Source organism: Mustela erminea, chromosome X (genome assembly GCF_009829155.1).
Source record: "Mustela erminea isolate mMusErm1 chromosome X, mMusErm1.Pri, whole genome shotgun sequence".
NCBI lineage: Eukaryota > Metazoa > Chordata > Mammalia > Carnivora > Mustelidae > Mustela > Mustela erminea.
The window spans coordinates 42,942,948-42,956,485 of NC_045635.1; the positions used below are offsets into that span (position 1 = coordinate 42,942,948).

Genomic DNA, 13,538 nt, shown 5'->3' on the forward strand with positions numbered 1-13,538 from the left:
ACTTTTTCTTGCAGAGCTTCCATTCATTCGTTCTCTCCACTGCTAAAATTGCATTCGTTGGATTTGGGATTTAGGGAAATTTCACAGAACTCACTTTATTAAGCAGAAATCCTGCCTGGTTGACTATCCAGGACCACAGAACAGGGCTCCTTAGAGGAGCCCGGGCCCTCAGCAGTTGGTGCTTTCGGGATTGGATATCCCCCCACGTGGGTTTTCCTTTTGCTGTTAATTCCAGAAATACGTTGAGGACCTGAAACCAGGTTTATCTTGAAACCACACTGCAATCCAGTATTATTTTTAAAAAAGATTTTATTTATTTATTTGTCAGAGAGAGAGGGAGAACAAGCAGGGGGAGCAGCAGACAGAGGGAGAAGCAGGCTCCCCGCTGAGCAATGAACCCAGTGGGGGACTTGATCCCAGGACCCTAGGATCATGGCTGGAGCCAAAGGCAGATGTGTAACGACTGAGCCACCCAGGCATCTCTGCAATCTAGTTTTAAAACTAAATATTAATTTTTTTTTGGTGGGCAGCAAAGTTTATTGAGCGATAATATAAAGCTCTGGAAGAAGGAGGGGACCTGAGAGAGTTGCCTACCACATTAATTTTATCTAAAGGCAACGCTTGTGTTCACAACATTATATTTCCAACATTTCCTCTTGTGATGCATAATAAAGTGGGGGAGGCTATATAGTCAGAAATAGAAGTAAAGTGAAAGTATGGGACAAAAAGGCAAACTCTAAAAGTGTACGTGAGCATATGCGAATGAACCGAACTCTTGATCAAATTGATAACTCACAGAGAGAGTATTCTTCCAGATAACTTTCTTTGGTTGTGTTAATATGGGTCATCACACAGAGGAAGGGCTCCATTTGCCCAGCCTTCAGTATACAATTTTGTTTTCTTTCTGTCAAGATTTCTGAATGCTTCCTGTTTGTTTTAATCAGGATGCTGTCGTTTACCAGAAGCTCATTTCTCTAGGACAAGGGCAGACTGGGAAGAGAGTCTGTTTACATCTGTTGTCTGAAATTGCCTAGGAATACAAGAGTCAGAACTCAAAGAACTTGGCAAGAAGTTTGTCTGGAGCTGACTCACTCTCGTCTCAGGTCCCCTCACCATTCCAGCCCTTGAAGTAGACCAGGTCAGGCTAGCTGCTGTGGGCCATGACCCCAGTGTGGTGCTGGTCATTAGCTCTTTCTTAGAATTCCACTCTGATCTCTCTCTTTCTATATCAGAATGACTGCTGAAAAGCCATTATTTATGTAACTGCCTCTACTTAACGACTGTCTTCCCTATGGACTCTAACATGGCTCTAAGACCCCCACGCTGTGGCGCTGGGTGGCTCAGTGGCTAAGCATCTGCTTTCAGCTCAGGTCATGATCTCAGGGTCCTGGAATAGAGACCTGCATTGCATTCCCTGCTCAGTGGGAAGCCTGCTTCTACCTCTCCAACTCCCTCTGCTTGTGTTCCCTGTCTTGCTGTATCTCTCTCTGTCAAATAAATAAATAAAATCTTTAAAAATAAAAAAAGTGAAATCCCCACATTCTCTTCTGGAGAAGGCATAGGAACGGGACTGTTAATAGCTGCCCAGACAAACCCCAAAGCCAAAAGCCAACACACCTGCTGGGATTTTGAGTGGATTGTGTTGAATCTATAGAGCAGTCTGGGTAGAATTAATATCTTAACAATACTGAGCTTCTGATCTATAAACATGGTATACCTGGATACTTATTTATGTCTTTCATTTTTCTCAGCAATGTTTTGTAGTTTTCTGTGTCTAAGTTTTACATATCTTTTGTCAGAGTTATACCTGAGTATTTTCTATTTTTGATGCTACTGTGAGTAGAATTGTTTTCTTAATTTCATTTTCCAATTTGCCAAAATTTTGTTTAGAATTTTTCATTTTGTTAACTTTTTTTTTATAGCTTCTATTGTATTTGCTACATGGATGGTCATATAGGTGATCGTAATAACTTTTTACTTTTTATTTTCCAATATGGATGCCTTTTATTTCTTTTTCTTACCTGACTGCAGTGGCTCCGACTTCTAGTACAGTATTGAATAGAAGTGATGAGAGTGGAAATCCCTGTCCTGTTTCTGAGGTCAGAGAGAAAGCATTCAATCTTTCACCATTAAGTATGGTGTTAGCTGTGATTTTCCACAGACGCCTGTTATCAGGCTGAGTAATGTTTCTTCTGTCCCTTGTTCGCTGAGAGGTTTTATCAGAAATCAATGCTGAAGTTTTTAAAATGCTTTCTTCTACCTCTGTTGAAGTGATCATATCATTTTTTTTTTCCTTTTTGTTTGTTAGCATGGCGAAAGAGCATAGTTTTCAGATGTTAAACCTGCCCTGCACCCCTGGATAAAACCCTAGCTCCATGGTGTGTTATCCTTTTACTATAATGTATTTGGTATGATAAAATTTTTAAATTTTGTGTCTGTGATTACAAAAACATGGGTCTGTAGTTTTCTTGTCTAATGTCTTCGTCTGATTTTTGTGTCAGGCTGTAATGCCAGCCTCATAGAATGAGTTGGGAAGTATTTTCTCCTCTTCGGTTTTAAAGAATCTACGTAGAATTGGTATTTTCCCCCTTAAGTATGTGGTAGAATTTGCCAGTGAAGCCATCTAGTTATTTCTTTTTTAAAGATTTTATTATTTTTTAAAGGATTATTTATTTATTTATTTGACACAGAGAGAGAGAGAGAGAGATCACAAGTGGGCAGAGAGGCAGGCAGAGAGAGAAGGGGAAGCAGGCTCCCCGCTGAGCAGAGAGCCCAATGCGGGGATGGATCCCAGGACCCTGGGATCATGACCTGTGCCGAAGGCAGAGGCTTAACCCACTGAGCCACCTAGGTGCCCCAAGATTTTATTATTTTTAAGTTATCTCTATACCCAAGGTGGACCTTGAACTTATGACCCCAAGATCAAGAGTCCCTTGCTCTTCCCCACTGAGCCAGCCAGCTGCCCCCTCCCCTTAAGTATTTAGTAGGATTCGCCAATGAAGCTATCTAGTTACCTATTCCTTTTTGAGTGAGCTTGGGTAATTTTTTCTTTTGATGAAATTGTCCATTTTATCTAAATTGTCAGATTTATTAGTGCAAAGTTGTTCATATTTCCTTAGTCATCCTTCTAATACCCATAGAACCAATAGTGCTATCACGTTGGTCATTCCTGACAGTGATCATTTGTGCTGTTCTATCTGGTAATTCATCATTGACCTTGGCCTCGTACCTGACTTGCCCCAAAGAAGAGGCTCCACATGCAGTCCTGCAAACTTGCCTGCGGATTAGCTCTCGAGTCACTCTGATCATCTGTCTCTCTGATCATCTTGGCCCTTCGCAGTGTGAATGGAACAGCCTACTCTTCTTATGCTTCCTAAATTCCTAAACTCCTTCATCCTTTCATTCCTGCTAGAGTTTGGGCTCTCTTAAAGCAAGAAAAAGCGTTGACACCCCCCTCTTTTTTTTGGCATCCCTCTGGGTGCAGTGCGACACAGAGCTGGGTACACAGTAGGTACACAATGCGTAAGTGAGGACTGATCATCCCCGCCTATAATAAACATTTGGGGTTTTATTTTGACATAACTTCATTAACATCCAAGCTGGAGCTTTTCCCTCCATAAAAAGCTCCCTGTTTCACAGGAGCTGCAATTATTCACAAAGACTGTTATGGAGTGTGAACTGATTTAACTGAAGTCATCACGGTTGCTGAGTGAGAACCACAGAGTTAAGGAGAATTTCAGAGATGACACTATTTCACTTTGAGGGGTGTGGATACAGGGTCCAGGACTGAGAACCAGACTGCAGCTTTACGTAAGCCCAGCTGAGGAAGTAAAATTTCAGCTTCCCTCCTGACTGTTTGAGCTGGGCATTGGACTGTGTCCCAACCTTCAGAGATCTCTGGTTTCTGAGAAGAGGAGCCTTTTTGAGGTGAGGAGAAGAGACCTCTGTGACACCTGCTCTTGGATTCCATCAGGGACCCTCTAAAGAACCCTCGGGCTGAGGGATGGGCTGCTGTTTCAGAGCCCACAGTAAAGCAGGAACTTCTGGTTCCAGTTGCTCCTTGCCAAAGCCTCAAGACACTTGAAATAGGTGGGAGGCTGGCACGCAAAAGAAAAGAGATTTTGTGTAGCTTAGAGCATAGCATTGAACGAATTGCAGAATTGGCAGCCACACAGGAAGGGGGTGCTGGTATCCCAGTGATGTCCCTAAAGCCTTGACCCACGGGCAACATGCCAGGCACCCATTTGGTATGGTTGTGGGGAGGAAAAGAGGCATCTGTCACCCTCTTCCCCCTCCAGCAGGGATAACCCATCGCAGGCCAGCACTCTGAGGTCACCGTTTGATCATTTCCACAACCAGGGCTCTGGGAGGACAGATTTGGTTGGGGCTTTTGAGCCGGTCCTTGAAATGAGTTTGCGCACAGGGTCTCAGGATGAATAACCAAGCGGTCAAGGGTGGCAGTATTGACTTCCCGGAGGAGGGGTATTGGCGGCTCCGGGAGGCGTTAGCCTAGCTAATTCACCGTGAACCATCTCCCTTTCATTCAGTTATTCTTTTTTTAAAAAGGTTTTATGTATTTATTTGATACACACACACCCACAGAGGGCACAAGCAAGGGGAGTGGCACAGGGAGTGGGAGTAGCAGGCATCCAGCTGAGCAAGGAGCCCAATGCGGGACTCTATCCCAGGACATTGGATCATGACCTGAGCCAAAGGCAGATGCCTAAGTGAGCCACCCAGGTGCCCCTAAAGTATAGGTGATTTGATGAGTTTTGGCATATACATACACCTGTGAAACCAGCTCTACAATCGAGATAGTGAACGTATGCATCTCCCCCAACAGTTTCCTTATCCTCCTTTGGAATTCCTCCCTCCCAGCCTTTGCTCCTACTGTCCTATCCCCATGAAACCACTGTCTGCTCTTTGTTTGTATTTCCTAGAATTTTATATAAATGGGATCATACTGTATATATTCTTTCTCATCTGGCTTCGTTCGCTCAGCATAATTATTTTTAGATTTATCCTTGTTGTTGCTGTGATGTGCTAATTCCATAGCCCTATCTAGCAAGTCTCAAGTTTCCAATTTTACACTCTCATTCCTTTGGCTAAAGGCTCTGATAACATTTATAACACACACACCCTTGGGCTATGTAAAATTTAGACATTATCAGCCATCCAGGTGAAGATATTGTCAGATCTTTGTTTTTGGAGAAGTGGTTGTGTTAGAAGTGTGATAGGGGTAAGGTGAAAAGAACAAGGCTTCTAGGCATATGAGAAGTGTCCCTGACGGAAACCAGTAAAACAGGGAAGGGAGGCTGACTCCTGAAAACAAACGTTTCGTTCCAGCCTCCCAATGTTGTATGTATTTGCAAAACACTGTAAAGTGCAATAGAATAAGGTGTGCCCAGAGGTACCGGGGTGGCTCAGTCGGTTAGGTGTCTGCTTTCAGCTCTGGTCATGATCTCAGGGTCCTGGGATCAAGCCCTGCCACCAGCTCCCTGCTCAGTGGGGAATCTGCTTCTGCCCTCTCTCTGCCCTTCCCCCTACTTGTGTGCTCTCTCCCTCTCTCTCTCACACAAATAAATAAATAAATAAATAAATAAATAAATAAGATCTTTAAAAAACAAACAAACAGGGGCCCCTGGGTGGCTCAGTGGTTAAGCGTCTGCGTTAGGTTCAGGTCCTGATCCCAGTATCCTGGGATCGAGCCCCCACATCAGGCTCTCTGCTCAGCGGGAAGCCTGCTTCTCCTTCTCCAGCTCCCTGCTGCTTGTGTTCCCTCTCTCGCTGTCTTTCTCTCTCTGTCAAATAAATAATTAAATAAAATCTTGAAAAACAATCAAACAAATAAAAAAACAAGGTGTGCCTGTAGAGGGCTGGCCCTGTGGCTTTCCTCAGCTTACTTTAACTTGCCTGTCACAAAATTTTTCCGTAGGCACTGGCCTTCATTTGGTGAATAACTTGCCCGGCCTTGCCACTTCCTCTAGCTTTATAATGCATCTTTTGTATGAATATATATCGCTAAATACACTTGCTGACTCATGCATGCATTTCATGTAAGGTCTCTTTTGAAAGCATAGATTTAACTTCTCTAGACTATAACATAGGGATGTTTCCTTACTTTCTAAATTAGGTACTTTAGTTAGAATGTTAAGATCTCCATTTTGTAGAACCATAACTATCTTGAAAAACTGTTGCATAACTATTTTCAAGAGCTCTGACTAATCCTGAAGAGGTTTCCAACCATTATGAGAGGGGAGAAGCTGATCACTGCTATAACATGAATTCATGCATCCTAATGGCTGCTTTACCCCTGAGAGGCCAGTTGCAAAACATGTAAGGCAACTCCTGAGCCCCGTAGGTATATGGGGGTGAGGGTCGGTAACAAATGCCATAAAAGAGCAACAACAACAAACCCTGATGAGAGTACTAAGAACAGTCATTTTAATTTAATTATATTTTTAAGGATTTTATTTATTTGAGAGCATGCGTGTGCACACACGTGCACACGTGCACAAGTGAAAGAGAGAGAGAGAGAGCACAAGTAGGGTGAAGGTCAGAGGGGGAAGCTGACTCCCTGCTGAGCAGGGAGCCCGATGTGGGACTCGATCTTGGGACTCTGGGATCCTACTCTGAGCCAAAGGCAGATGCTTAATGACCGAGACTCCCAGGTGCCCCCGTTCATTTTTATTTTAAAGCACTTTCACCCTTGATCAGGGTGTCTCAGCCAAGTCTCTATTGACATTTGGGGCCGGATATTTCCTTCTTGTGGGGCCTTGTCCTGTGCTTTGTAGGATGTTAGTAGCATCCCCGACCTCTAGCCACCAGAGTCCAGGAGCACCTCCCCAGGTTGTGAACAATCAAAACTGTCTCTAGATATTGCCGAATGGCACCTGGGGGACAAAATCATCCCCTTGCTGTCCACTGAGAACCACTGCCCTAGAGTAAGAGGTTCTAAAAATTTAAATTGGAAAATAAAAATGACAGCTTTACTAAGATGTAATGCACATACCACACAATTCACCTTTGAAAAGTGGTTTTTAAATGTATTTACAAGGTCAAGCAACTGTTACTGCAATCTAATTTTAGACCAATTTTGTCCCCCCTGAAAGAACTTAATGCCTATTAGAAGTCAGCCCTTATTCCCCACCACCCCAGGCAACCACTAATCTACTTTCTGTCTCTATGGACTTGCCCGTTCTGAACATTTCACATAAATGGGATCATACAACTTGTGATTTTTGTGACCCGTTTCTCTCATAATGCTTTCAAGGTTCACCTACTTTTTAGCATGTATCAGTACTCCATTCTTTTTAAAGGCTGAATAATATTCCCTTGCATAGATAAACCACATTTGGTTTATCCATTTATCAGTTATTGGCCATTTGGTGTGCACCTACCTTTGGGCTATTTTTTTTTTTTAATATTTTTGGATTTTATTTATATTCAAGTTAGTTAACATATAGTGTGTTATTAGTTTCAGGGGTAGAATTTAGTGATTCATCACTTGCATAGAACATCCAGCACTCATTATAACAAGTGCCCATCACCCATTTACCTCATCCCCCCACCGACCTCCCCTCCAGCAACCCAGTTTGTTCCCTAGAGTTAAGGGTCTCTTATGGTTTGCCTCTGTCTTGGTTTTTATCTTATTTTATTTCTTCCTTCCCTTCCCTTGTGTTCATCACTTTTGTTTCTTAAATTCCACATATGAATGAAATCATATGGTATTTGTCTTTCTCTGACTAACATATTTTGCTTAACATAATACACTCTAGTTTCATCTACATCACACAAATGGCAAGATTTCATTCTTTTGATGGCTGAGTAATATTCCATTGTGTGTATTTATATGTATATATATTCCATATACCACCTCTATACATATATACCATATATGTAATGGAATATAATATACACACATACACCCCCCCCCCCACATATCACATCTTCTTTATCCATTCATCAGTCAGTGGACATCTGGGCTCCGTCTATAGTTTGACTATTGTGGACATTGTGCTATAAACATTGGGGTGCTTGTGCCCCTTCAGATCACTCTGTTTGTATCCTTTGGATAAATACCTAGTAGTGTAATTGCTGACTTGTAGGGTAACTCTATTTTTAAATATAAAAAAATTTTTTTGAAAGATTTTATTTATTTGACAGACAGAGATCACAAGCAGGCAGAGAGGCAGTCAGAGAGAGAGGGGGAACAGGCTCCATGCCAAGCAGAGAGCCCTATGAGGGGCTCGATCCCAGGACTCCGGGATCATGACCCGAGCCAAAGGCAGAGGCTTCAACCCACTGAGCCACCCAGGCACCCCTATTTTTAACTTTTTGAGGAACCTCCATACTGTTTTCCAGAGTGGCTGCACCAGCTTGCATTCCCACCAACAGTGGAAGAGGGTTCCCCTTTCTCTGCATCCTGACCAACATCTGTTGCTTCCTGACTGGTTAATTTTAGCCATTCCGACTGCTCTGAGGTGGCATAGCATTGTGGTTTTGATTTGTATTTCCCTGATGATGAGTGATATGGAACATTTTTTCATGTGTCTCTTGGTCATCTGGATGTCTTCTTTGGAAAAGTGTCTCCACAGAACACTGGTGTGGGGAGAGAGGAGGTGCGGGGCAGAGTTCCTGGGGACACAGCCTGCATTTCTGTGCCTCAGAGATTTCTAAGACCTTTCAACAAATTAAAAAAAATGAATGATTATTAGCTAATCTTACAACTTTAATCAAAAAGGAGGAAAGCAGTCTCTTCCTTTGTGCTGCCTGTGGAGATGGCAGCCGTCTCCTACTTGGTATCATGGCTGCCCTCAGAACCCTTGTGAAGCCCAAGATCATTAAAAAGAGGACCAAGCATGATCTCAGGGTTCTGGGATCGAGCCCTGCATTGGGCTCTCTGCTCAATGGGGAGCCTGCTTCCCCCTCACTTCTGCCTCCCTCTCTGCCTACTTGTGATCTCTCTTTCTCTCTGTGTCAAATAAATAAATAAATAAATAAATAAATAAATAAATAAATAAAATCTATTTTTAAAAGATTTTATTTTTAAGTAATCTCTACACTCAACATGGGGCTCAAACTTAAAACAACAACAACAACAACAACAAAAAGAGGACCAAAGAGTTCATCCGGCACCAGTCAGACTGATAGATCAATATTAAGTGCAACTGGTGGAAACCCAGAGGCATTGACAATAGGGCACAGAAGAATCAAGGGCCTGACCTTGATGCCCAACATCAGTTACAGAAGCAACAAGAAAGCAGAGCACACACTGCCCAGTGGCTTCCAGAAGTTCCTAATCTATCTCAGGTGCTGCTGATGTGTAACAAATCTTACTGTGCCGAGGCTGCTCACAATGTCTCCTCCAAGAACGGCTGAGCCACTGTAGAAAGAGCAGCCCAGCTGTCTGTCCATCAGCATCACCAATTCCAACGCCATGCTGCGCAGTGAAGAAATGAATAGATAGCTCATGTGCATCTCATATTTGTGTTAATAAAACCATAAAACTACCAAAAAAATGGAGAAAAGCACGAAACAGTTTGGCAGTTGCTGTCTGCTTATTTGTGTCTAGGGCACCTCCATGTTTTGTCTCCCAAATTAAAACCTTATTCTTTCTCTCTTCCAGGCCTCATGTTTCGACTTGCATGCAATGTGTTTTAGTTTGCTATCTCCTGTCCAGGTCCAGTTCTACCATCTGGATCTCTACTTTTACCTCCTCATTCCATGATAATCACAGTCCCTTAATTGGTTCCTCTGCAGCCTCTTTCTAGTTTCTCCTTCTCTTGCCTATCTAGTCTGTCCCAGCCTGGCTAAACTTTAAAACAGCATTGCTGTGATTTGATCTCCACCTTTTGGTCAACCACAGGAGTTCAAGTTAATTCAGTTCAATTCAATTCAGCTCAATTCATTCATTCATTCATTTATCAGATATCTTTGAGGCCCGGAATTTACCGTGCTGGGAATTCTGGAGGAGTTCCAGATATGCATTAGAGTCCCTGTCTTTCATTAGGACAGATAAGACAGTTAACAAAATACATCTGAGGTACTATGTGGTAAGAGCCATTGGAATGGTACAAGCACAAAGATAGTTAGAGATGACTCACTGGTGGGTGAGACTGTGGATGTCTTTCTGAATGGGATGCACTGAAGAATTGGTACGAATTCTTTGCATGGAGATGGTGGTAGCAGGACATCTGGGGGAAAGGAGGGCATAAGCAAGGGCATGGAAATAGAAAAGCACAGGTGATATAAGAGTCAAATAATTGAAGTAGATGAGTAATGAAAGATCAAGTAGTGCAGTCATGTAGAGCAGAGAGAGCGGAAGGCTTTGAAAGCCAGGCCAAAGGGTTTGAAGTGTATGTGGTAGACATTGGAAAACAAGTGATCTGGGGTTTCTCTGTCATTACAGCATTCCTGGCTTATTGTTAGGAGATGCTATGATGCAGTTGAGAAGGTTCTAAAGAGAGGCTTTGGGAAATCCATGAGCTTCTGCCATGAACTCCCTTCATGATTTCTTCTGGCTGCTTTATCTCTTTGGACCGGGTTTTCCTTGTCAATAAATCCAAGTAGGTGGAACAAAATGATCTTCCCAGCATCTCTGCTCCTGACTGTAAGCATGGACACAGAAGCCCTCATGCTATTTGAAGAATTAGGGATGTTGTGCTAAGGGCTGTGAAAAAATGGCAAGGCTCATTTGTGGGATTTCCATGGAGAAATGAGTCATACTTGGAAACACTGGAAAATAAGAAAATATTTGTTTATAGTCAACCCAACTTTCCTCCTGCACATATTTTTTCCTTTAGTGGATTCCTTCCCAACTTTAATATAGAAGCTTATAAAATTCTTCAGAGATGAAACGTATGTGCTTTGCCTCATCTTCATATCCCTAGTGCATAGCACAGTGCCTGGCTCATAGCCTCTCAGTAAGACTCTGCTATATGAATAATTTCTTCCAATTCCCATCAAAACCTGCTTTCAGGAAGGAAAAATGTAAGCAAATTCATACTAAGGTATAAATGGCTGATAACCATTTAAATTATGACACCTAGGGGCGCCTGGGTGGCTCAGTGGGTTAAGCCGCTGCCTTCGGCTCAGGTCATGATCTCAGGGTCCTGGGATCGAGTCCCGCATCGGGCTTTCTGCTCAGCGGGGAGCCTGCTTCCTCCTCTCTCTCTCTGCCTGCCTCTCTGCCTACTTGTGATCTCTCTCTGTCAAATAAATAAATAAAAATCTTTAAAATAAAAAAAAATAAAAATAAATAAATTATGACACCTATACTAATAGAAAAATTTCTTAAAAGGAATGGAATAGCCCTTTGCTAAAAACAAAATCCAGCTTTAATAGTGGCATACATAGACCTGAGGGAGGTTTCAGGATGGTAACATGATGTTCCTAGCTGGGTTCCCAGTCACTAGTACCCCTTTTTTCCCCAAAAGGGGCCCCTCAATTTCCACCTAGAAGCTAAATCTTGCCTCATTTTCTACAAATGCTATCTGTTCTCAGTGGAAATTGCTTCTTTTCTTTTTTTAAGATTTTATTTATTTATTTGACAGAGTGAGAGAGAGCACAAGCAGGGGGAGCAGCAGGCAGAGGGAGAGGGAGAAGCAGACTCCCCGCTAAGCAGGATCCCAACCTGGGGCCAGGTCCCAGGACCCTGGGATCATGACCTGAGCCGAAGGCAGACACACAACCGACTGAGCCACACAGGCCCCTCTCTGCTTGCTTCTAAGTTGATTTCTGGGTCTTTTTAGCCCATTTCACAGAACTGGGCTTCTGTTCTGTTTCTTTAGCCTGAGTATCTGTCATGATGGTATATCCCTTCCCCTGGATTAATTCAGATTAGAGCTCTGTGCTTATTTCTTTCCAGTATGTCCTAATACCTTTCCCCAACTGACTACCATGGAATCAAGTTTTGGTTACCATAGCCAGTCCAGTACCCATAGTCTTGCCCCCTGTTGTAAGATGCCCCCAAGTCTGACTGACAACCTGCTTAGACTTCCAAGAGTCACATCCATATGTAGCCTGCTCCTTGAACTCCACAACTACACCCTGAGAACTAGGTAGAATGCTTGGCACTTCAAATTGGAGCTTTCTCTGCCACCTCACCCAACTCACCTAACTACTGACCTGGACTGCCCTCTGCCATTTGCTGCCACAACTCTTCGGCATTATATTCACCTGGCCTCCACATCTGAAGGTGAGCCAGCTCCATTGTGAGAAGGGTTTAGTGAGTCTACTTCTAGGCTCTGGCATGTCTTTTTTTTTTTCCGGATTTTATTTATTTATTTGACAGGGAGAGGCAGCGAGAGAGGGAACAAACGCAGGGGGAGTGGGAGAGGAAGAAGCAGCAGGGAGCCTCATGTGGGACTCGATCCCAGGACCCCGGGACCATGACCCAAGCTAAAGGCTGACGCTTAATCACTGAGCCACCCAGGCACCCCTTGGCCCTGGCTTGTCTTAATTGAACTTATGTTGCCATGCCCCGGAAGATGGCAAACAAGGGCCATTTATATGAAGCTCCTGATGTCAGACCCTGGAGATAATAGCTTATCCTGCCAGATTATAAAGAAAGCCACATGGCTAACATCTTCCCGTGGGAGTCACCTAGGCAACTGAGGCTGTCTTGTTGTCACAAGATAATAATCTTCCATATGGATATTTTTCTCTAGTTAAACACCTTTTACTTGATTCAGATCTGTTTTATATTTCTCTAAAATTCTCTTCCTTGACACCTGGGAAAGTTGACTTAACTTCTGACTCTGATCTTCCATCTGCTTCCTTGTGTTATGCGTTTATTGCATTCAACTTAAGCAGAAATGAATTTCATTGGCAGAGGGGCCCATTATCTGCACAGGGTAGGGAGATTTCTTTGTGGTATAATTTCAGGCATTCACAGAAAATTTCTACACTCAAACATTACATGGATGCTAACTGCACCATCATTATTTCCATCTAAGCTCTTTAATGGATGTGGCTCAATTTCTAGCCCATGTTTTCAGAGACTCAGAGTGACTTGATAGAAGGAAACAGAAACAAGGCAAAAACTGTAGTTAGTAATTATTGTGACTGCTGGCCTTTTGGATCCTCCCTATCATACACTGATGTTTTTAGAGGAATTTACTAGCTTGCACAATTGGGAAATGCAGTGTTCTATGCTTTGAGACACAGCTGGATCTAGGGGCTCAAATTGCATTATCAGGGCTCCTCATGTTTTCTTCCTCGGTTGGCAAGAAAGTTGAACTCTGACTGGCTGACTTGTATAATGTGATCTCTCTTTATCCAAATATTGTGCCTAAGAGGGAGGCTGATGCCGACTGGCCAGCTTAGGTCACAGGAAGCCCAGCCTAATGGTCAGAAGGGGCAGACTTTTGGGGAGGGGCAATAGATTTCTTAAAGGTTTTTTTTTTTATTTTGAAAGAAGTATAGACTTGCAGGAAATTACAAAAATAGGATAACCTCAGCCTCATCCAGCTTCTCCCAATGGTGACATCTTACCTAGCTATAGTATACTATCAAAACTGGGAAACTGACATTGG

At 43.0% G+C, this 13,538-nt stretch overlaps 1 protein-coding gene across 2 annotated transcripts in view; it reads left to right on the forward strand.

The window, feature by feature from the left end:
* Positions 1–13,538, forward strand: part of PAGE4 (PAGE family member 4) — a 153,374-nt gene that overhangs the window by 788 nt on the left and 139,048 nt on the right. The window lies entirely within an intron of this gene.